Here is a 9,017-nt window from a genome sequence, read left to right on the forward strand (position 1 = left end):
TAGGATAAAATCCAAAACTATTCAGAACATGAAGAATCACACAAAAAAACCCTCAGCTTGCATTAGAAAGGATAATAAACAGATGATAATGAGGTGTCATCATTATATAAGTCTTCAAAGCAAGTATTAAAAATATGTTCAGATGAGACAGATGAATGGATAAAGAAGATGTACATATATATAGTGGAATACTACTCAGTCATAAAAAGGATGAAATATTGCCATCTACAGCAACATGGATGGACCTAGAGATTATCATACCAAGCAAACTAAGTCTAAGAAAGAAAGACAAATACCATATGATACATGTATATGTGGAATCTAAAATGTGACTCAAATGAACTTAACTACAAAACAGAAACAGACTCACAAACACAGAGAAGAGACTTGTTGCCAAGGGAGCATGGGGAGGTATGGATGGAGAGTTTGGGATTCACAGATAAAAACTATTATATATATGGTGGATAAAAAACAAGGTCTTACTCTATAGCACCATGTTTTTAAAGTATTTTAAGAAAGAACTATTAACCAGAATTCTATAGCCAATGAAATATATTTCAAATATAAATGAATGACAGGGAATGGTTATCTTTTATCCAGAAAATGAATTATTTCTTCAGTGGATATAGGGTTATTGACTTATATTTACTTTATATCAACAGAATGGAGATGATTCCTCTTTTAGAGTTTCCATTTAATATGTATTCCATTTAATATATAATAGGTACATATGGTAAACATTTAATAAGTTTACCATATGTAACATATATCAATTAAAAAGGTAAGACACAAAACAAAAAAGTAGACCAGCTGATTGTTTTAAACATCAAAAATACTAGATTTAGAGAGCAAATGCTAGACATCAAAAATAATACACATAATTGAAAAACATACCAATTGAACTATATGAAGCCCAGTAAATTTTATTTGTCAAAATATGTCCTCAGAGAGTGAAAAGGAAGCCACAGAGAGGAACAAAAGATCCATATCCAGAATAAATAGGAAATTCCTTCAAGTAAATAGGAAAAATATATCTATTCACTAAAAATGGGCAAAAAAAAAAAACCCACCTCTGAACAGGTGCTTCATGAAAGAGGATATTTAAATGGTTAATAAATTGATGAAAAGGTTCTAAACCTCATTAATTAGCAGAGAAACTGGTAACTAATACCATCAAAAATGTTTCCAACAAAAGCAATAAAGGAGATGGAGTAACCATATTCGATAGACATAAACCCATCCACTGAAAGATCAGTTATAAAAATATTCACAGAAGTATCATTTTTAATTGCCCCAAACTGGAAAATACTCAGTTTGCTGATGTTCTGTCACTAAGTCATGTCCAACTCTTTGAGACCCCTTGGACTGCAGCACGCCAAACTTCACTGTCCTTCACTATCTCCCAGAGTTTGCTCAAATTCATGCCCATTGAGTCCATGATGTTATCTAACCATCTCATCCTTTGCCACCCCCTTCTGCCCAATTAACATTAGCAGGATATTTGGTATAGTCTCTTGATGAAATACTATGCAGTCAAGGAATCACTCTGTTCATGGAGTTCTCAAGGCTAGAATAGTGGAGTGGTTTGCCATTCCCTTCACCAGCGGACCACGTTTTGTCAAAAGTCTCCACGATGGCCTATCCAGGTGGCTCTGCACAGCATGGCTCATGGCTTCATTGAGTTACACAAGGCTGTGGTCCATGTGATTATTTTGGCTAGCTTTCTGTGGCTGTGGTTTTTGTTCTGGAGGCTGTGGGATTGTAGTTCTTGCTTCTTCTGTCTACCGTTTGATGGATGAGGATAAGAGGCTTGTGAAAGCTTCCTGATGGGAGGGACTGGCTGTGGGAAGAACTGAGTCTTGCTATGGGCTATGCTCTGCTGCTGCTGCTAAGTCGCTTCAGTCGTGTCCGACTCTGTGCGACCCCATAGACAGCAGCCCGCCAGGCTTCCCCGTCTCTGGGATTCTCTAGGCAAGAACACTGGAGTGGGTTGCCATTGCCTTCTCCAATGCATGAAAGTGAAAACTGAAAGTGAAGTCGCTCAGTTGTGTCTGACTCTTAGGGACCCCATGGACTGCAGCCTACCAGGCTCCTCCATCCATGGGATTTTCCAGGCAAGAGTACTGGAGTGGGGTGCCATTGCCTTCTCCATGCTCAGTAAATAAATATAAATAAATATCAACAACTTCAGATATATAGATGATACCACTTTAATGGCAGAAAGTAAAGGGGAACTAAAGAGCCTGTTGATAAAGGTGAAAAGGGAGAATGAAAAAGCAGGCTTAAAACTCAACATTCAAAAAATGAAGATCATGGCATTCAGTCCCATCACTTCATGGCAAATGATAAGGAAAAGTGGAAACAATGACAGATTTTATTTTCTTGGGCCCCCAAATCCCTGCAGACAGTGACTATAGCCACAAAATTAAGACACTTGCTCCTTGGAAGAAAAGCTATGACAAACCTAGACAGTGTATTAAAAAACAGAGATATCAGTTTGCTGACAAAAGGTCTGTATAGTCAAAGCTACGGTTTTTCCAGTGGTCATGTACAGATGTGAGAGTTGGACCATAAAGAAGGCTGAGTGCCAAAGAATTGATGCTTTTGAACTGTGGTGCAGGAGAAGACTCTTGAGAGTCCCTTGGACTGCAAGGAGATCAAACGAGTCAATCTAAATGAATATTCAACCTGAATATTCATTGGAAGGACTGATGCTGGAATTGAAGTTCCAGTACTTTGGCCACCTGATGTGAAAAGCTGATTCATTGGAAAACACCCTGGTGCTGGCAAAGATTGAGGGCAGGAGGAGAAGGGAATGACAGAGAATGAGATTGTTGGACTTGAGTTTGAGCAAACTCCAGAATATAATGAAAGACAGGGAGGCCTAGAGAGCTGCAGTCCATGGGGGTCACAAAGAGTCAGATATGATGTAGCTGCTGCTGCTGCTGCTGCTAAGTCGCTTCAGTCGTGTCCAACTCTGTGCGACCCCATAGACCGCAGCCCACCAGGCTCCTCCGTCCCTGGGATTCTCCAGGCAAGAACACTGGAGTGGGTTGCCATTTCCTTCTCCAATGCATGAAAGTGAAAAGTGAAAGTGAAGTCGCTCAGCCATATCTGACTCCTAGTGACCCCATGGACTGCAGCCTACCAGGCTCCTCCATCCATGGGATTTTCTAGGCAAGAGTACTGGAGTGGGGTGCCACTGCCTTCTCCATATGATGTAGCTACTGAACAACAAAAAGAGAATCAATGAACTACAACTGCATGCCAAAAGATATAGATGAATATTACAAATATAAAACTGAGCAAAAATTACCAGACAAAATGAGAGTTCACTATTCAATCACATTTATACAAAATTCAAAATAGGCAAAACTATCTATGATATTAGAAGTCAAGATGATATTATCCTTTGATGGATAGAAACTGGAATGCAGTAGAAAAAAGTTCTTTTGGGGTGCTGGCAATATTCTTTTTCTTAACCTCAATAAGTAAGAAAGCTTAACCTTATTAAGGTTCACAAATATGATTTTTCTGTTTTTATTTTATGCTTTCATTTAAAAAGTTACAAAAATGAAATTTTCCTGATGAAGAAAACACAAAACTGCATGGCTTCACCAGCAATTTTTTCTAATAATTTGGGGAGAAAATAATAGAAAGCTTACACATATTCTGAAATGGGGAATAATTCCTGACTTACTTTGTGAAGTTGACATAATATATATGCCAAAACCATACAACTTTACAGTAAATCCTTTGTTAAAAATTCTAAAGGAAATATTCAGTAAAAACAACAACAACAACAACAGTATTTAGAGAAATAATAATAACTAAGATTAGGTCACTTTTCTGGAGTAGAAAGTACAAAGAAATATGCTAATGCTTGTGAAGCAGTTTCCATTTTAAAACTCTGCTAAGAGCTAATGAAACGCACCAGCCATAAGATGAATAAAGATTCAGCAGAGGGTAATACAGCCCATTCTGATTACTGATCTAGGGGCATTTTTAGCATGATATACCTGGTTTGTATGAAGAGGGCATGGCAACCTATGCTTATCCTCACCTGGAGAATCTCATGGACAGAGGAGCCTGATGGGCTACAGTCCATAGGGTTGCAAAGAGTCAGACACAACTGAAGCAACTGAGCACGCATGCACATTTGGTTTGTGTTTCATGTTTATTATAAATAAATCTGCAGTTGATAGGCTGCATCTTCACTGAACAATGTAAGTTAGTCACAAAGCCAGAATGAGGCCATCTGAGTTGCAGGATATAAAAGCTGAGTGATACACAGCTATTTTCCTGTGCTGACTTGTCCCTATTCATCACTCTGAAGCTAGAATTCATGCTACACAGGAGAAGAGTGCTCAGGGGACTGAGTGGAAGGAGTCAGGGCCTCCAGATATTGCTGCACTGTATATCATAGCTCTTGCTTCGCATCTTCTATAATCATTAGTAAACTTGATGCTGGACAAGACTGTAACTTCATATAGGTTTGATCATACTATGGGCCTTTGTATTAGGCATAGGGTTACTTTACCAATAAAGTAATATGAATGCCTTTGGCTGATCATGTTAATGTATGGCAGAAACCAGCACAAAATATTATAAAGCAACTATCCTCCAATTAAAAATAAATGAATTAAAAAAACAATAAAAAGTCAGTGTACTTCAAAATATTAGAAATAAAGGAGAAAATAATACCAGCTTAATAAATGCTAAACAAAGATATAATCCCATACTGATTTGCTATTTTTTTAAAAACTCTTATCTAAGTAAGAATAGAAGGGAATTTTCTTCTTGTGTAAAGGATGATGCTGCTACTGCTAAGTCGGTTCAGTCGTGTCCGACTCTGTTCGACCCCATAGACGGCAGCCCACCAGGCTCCCCCGTCCCTGGGATTCTCCAGGCAAGAATACTGGAGTGGGTTGCCATTTCCTTCTCCACTGGATAAAAGTGAAAAGTGAAAGTGAAGCCACTCAGTCGTGCCCGACTCTTAGCAACCCATGGACTGCAGCCTACCAGGCTCCTCTGTCCATGGGATTTTCCAGGCAAGAGTACTGGAGTGGGGTGCCATTGCCTTCTCCGTAAAGGATGATATACATGTATAGTAAAGGATGATATACATGTATAAAAAAGGAAACACAATGAAACAAAAAACAACAAAAACAGATAACATTTTCATTAGTGGTTGTTGTGAGTTGAATTCTGTCCCTGAAAAACATATGTTGCAATCCTAACCACTATCCAACTTGTGAATATCACATTATTTGTAAATAAGGTCTTTGCAGAAGTAACAAAATGAAAATGAGAACACTCACAGATGTGTATAGTGGACTTTTGGACTCAGTGGGAGAGGGAGAGGGTGAGATGACTTGGGAGAATGGCATTGAAACATGTATAATATCATGTAAGAATCGAATTGTCAGTCTATGTCCGGTGCAGGATATGGCACGCTTGGGGCTGGTACGCGGGGATGACCCAGAGAGATGTTGTGGGGAGGGGCGTGGGAGGGGGGTTCATGTTTGGGAACGCATGTACACCCGTGGTGGATTCATGCCAATGTATGACAAAACCAATACAGAATTGTAAAGTTAAAAAATAAATAAATAAATAAAGCGGAAAAAAAAGAAAATGAGAACACTAACATAGGGCCTAATCCAATATGATTAATATCCTTATAAGAGGGAAATCTGGACACAGACACACAGAGTGAGCACCATGTGATGACATGGGCAGAGACTGGAGTGATCAGTTGCAAGCCAAGGGACATCATGGTGGCCAGCCACCACCAACACCAAGCTCAACGGCACCAAGACGCAGGGAGAATTCTATAGAGAGTGTCAGAGGGAACATGCTAACACTTCAGTTCAGTGTTCCAGCCTCCAGAACTACGAGCTAATCGATTTTTGTGTTTCAAGTTACCCAGTTTTTGGTGCTTCGTTGTGAAAGTCCCAGAAAATGATGCAGTGGTGAATTATTGAGGGCCTTCTGCTCGAGATCAGGAATGAGACAAGACACTGTGTTCTCCCTTGCATTAAATATTGAATTGGGGGGTCCTACCTAGTGAAATGTGTCAAGAAAAAGATATAGAAGAATACGAATTTACAAATTAGAAAGAAAAGTTTAAAACTGATTTGGCAGTTGACACCACTGAGCGACTGAACTGAACTGAACTGATGGCTATGTCTATTTGAAAAAATCTACGAAAAAACTGTATGAGACCAATATGCAGATATCAAATATATTTCTACACATGCCACAGTTACACAATGAAACTTTTTAAAATATTGCTTTAATAGCATAAAAACATCAATATTTATTATGAGTGATTCCTGTAAAGTTTTCCAACATTTATACACTGAGAATTACAAAATACAGTTGATGTTTAAATAACATGAGTCTCAGCTATGTAGTCCACTGAGACACAGATTATTTTTCAGTACAAACTATAGTCTTACACCATCCACATTTGGCTAAATCTGCAGATGGGGAACCATGACTATGGAGGGATAATTTTAAAGTTATATATAAGTTTGGGATTGTGAGGAGGGTTTTCACCCTTAGCCCTCATGTCATTCTTATTATTATTGAGAAAAACTAGAGAAGATTTAAATAAATGGGAGAAAACATCATGTTCACAGACAAAGAACCATATAGTAAGAAACAGATTTGGTCTAAATATTCCACAGAATTCCCCCAAAATTATAAAATGAATCACAATTATATTAAAGTAAAAAGGGCCAGGAATACCCAAAGCAATTTAAAAGTATTTCTAAAAGGGTAGAAAACGTATGCTACCAAGTACATAAACCTAATCAACATTAGAATAATTGAGAAAGTGATGTTGGTACAAGATTGGAGGCACACTTATATACTGTCGTCTTATGCACAAAGGTGTTGTGGAAATACAAGGAGAAAAATTACCGTTTTATTAAATGGTATTGGGTCAGTTGAATATCCATATAAAATTATAAATCTCTATTCCTACCTTGGACTTCCCTTGTGGCTCAGTGGTAAAGACACAGCCTGCATTGCAGGAGATGCGGGTTTGATCCCTGGGTCGAGAAGATCCCCTGTAGAAGGAAATGGTAACCCACTCCAGTATTCTTGCCTGGAAAATTCCATGGACAGAGAAGCCTGGTGGGCCACAATCCATAGGTTCACAAAAGAGTCGGATGTGACTTAGCAACTAAACAACAACAATACTCCTACCTTACCTCATAGCATACACAAAAGTTAATTCCAAATGGATAAAAAAATCTTTTAAAAGAAAACGTTGGATGATATTTTTATGACCTTGGGATAGGCAAAGAAATCGAAAGCAGGGCACCACAAATGCAAACTGTAGTTGGAAACGTTGATAAATTGGACCACACTAAGATTAAGAACATCTGCTCCTCAAAAGCTAGAATTAAGAAACTAAAAATGAAGCCACAGAGTTGTAAGAAATGTTTGCAATATAGATGTCTGACTAAGGACTCATACCCTGAACAAATAATGAATTCCTTCCTACAATAACTAAGAAAAGGCAGACAATCCAATAGAAAAAGGGGCAAAAGTCTTAAAAGTTACTTAAAAAAAGGGATATTCAAAATATCAATAAACACATGAAAGGCTGTCCAACTTTCTTAGTCATCAAGAAAATGCAAATTAAAAGCTGCAATGAGATCAAATTATCCATAAGCCAGAATGTCTGAAATTAAATTAAAGACAAGTGGATGAGTATGCAAAGTGAGTAGATGGCCCATGCTTTGTGGTAGGAGTATAATTAGACTAAGCACTTTGGGAAACTGACAATATCTAGTAAAGCCGAACATCTGCAAATTCTGGGGCCTAGCAGAGCTCACCAGAGAAACAGAACCAATAGGAGATATCTCCATCTCCATCTATATTTACTCATGTGAACCTATTATATGTCTCATGTATCTCTGTATCTATCAAGAGATTTATAGGTATATATAAAGAGGTCTATTATCAGGAATTGGCTCACACGATTATGGAGTACAACAGGTTCCAAGATCTGCAGGGTGATCCAGCAAACTGATGACAGCCAATGAGACAGCTATAATCCATGAGCCTGAGAACCAGGAGAGCTGGAGGTAGGCTCCAATCTGAAGGCAGGAAAAAGCCAGTGTCTCAGCTTGAAGGCCTTCAGGCAGGGGGAATTCTTTCTTACTTGGGGGAGGGTCAGCCTTTTTATTCTACTCAGGCCTTCCACTAACTGTATGAGTGTCATTCCCATTATGGAGGGCAATCTGTATCGCTCAGTTTACCAATTTAAATGTTAATCTTATCAAAAACACCCTCATAGAAATACCCAGAATAATCTTTGATATACATAAAAACTCTGGGTGTCTTAGTAAAGTTGACACATAAAATAAACTATCACAATATCCAGTGGAAATGTGAACACATTTCCCCAAAAGACATGTTCAAGAATATTCATGGCAGCATTATTCACAATAGCTTCACAATGGAAATTTTCATCAATAGTGGATCTTGCGGTATATTACTATAATCAGATACTATATGACAATTATGATGAATAAACTAAAGCTACATCCAGTAACATGAATGGATCTCAAACATAATGCTGAGTGAAAGAAGCCAGATCCAAAAGAATACGTCTTGTAAGATTCTGTTCATAACAGAACAAAAACATTCAAACCTAACCTCTAGTATTAGAAGTCAGGTTACTCATGACTTTATTAGGGAGGGGTTAGAAACTGGAGAGGATCTTCCTGCTTGTAGTTAATATTTTGTATCTTGATCTAATTTAATTTTGTGTATATTCATCCAACTGTAATTTTATAATCTGTGCCTTTTATTATGTTTTCCTTTAAAAATATATCTTATAAATGGAGCCCAAATAAAGTACATTTAGAAAACAAAAGCTGGAATGATTTTTAAGTGATCATATCTTAAGTGTGGTAATGTCACAGAGAGGTTTCTTAAAAAGTTTATAAAAAGCCTGTGATGCAAAAAGAAATGAAAATAAAAAGTAAATATATGAG

This window comes from Oryx dammah, unplaced genomic scaffold (genome assembly GCF_014754425.2).
Source record: "Oryx dammah isolate SB20612 unplaced genomic scaffold, SCBI_Odam_1.1 HiC_scaffold_16, whole genome shotgun sequence".
Taxonomy (NCBI): domain Eukaryota; kingdom Metazoa; phylum Chordata; class Mammalia; order Artiodactyla; family Bovidae; genus Oryx; species Oryx dammah.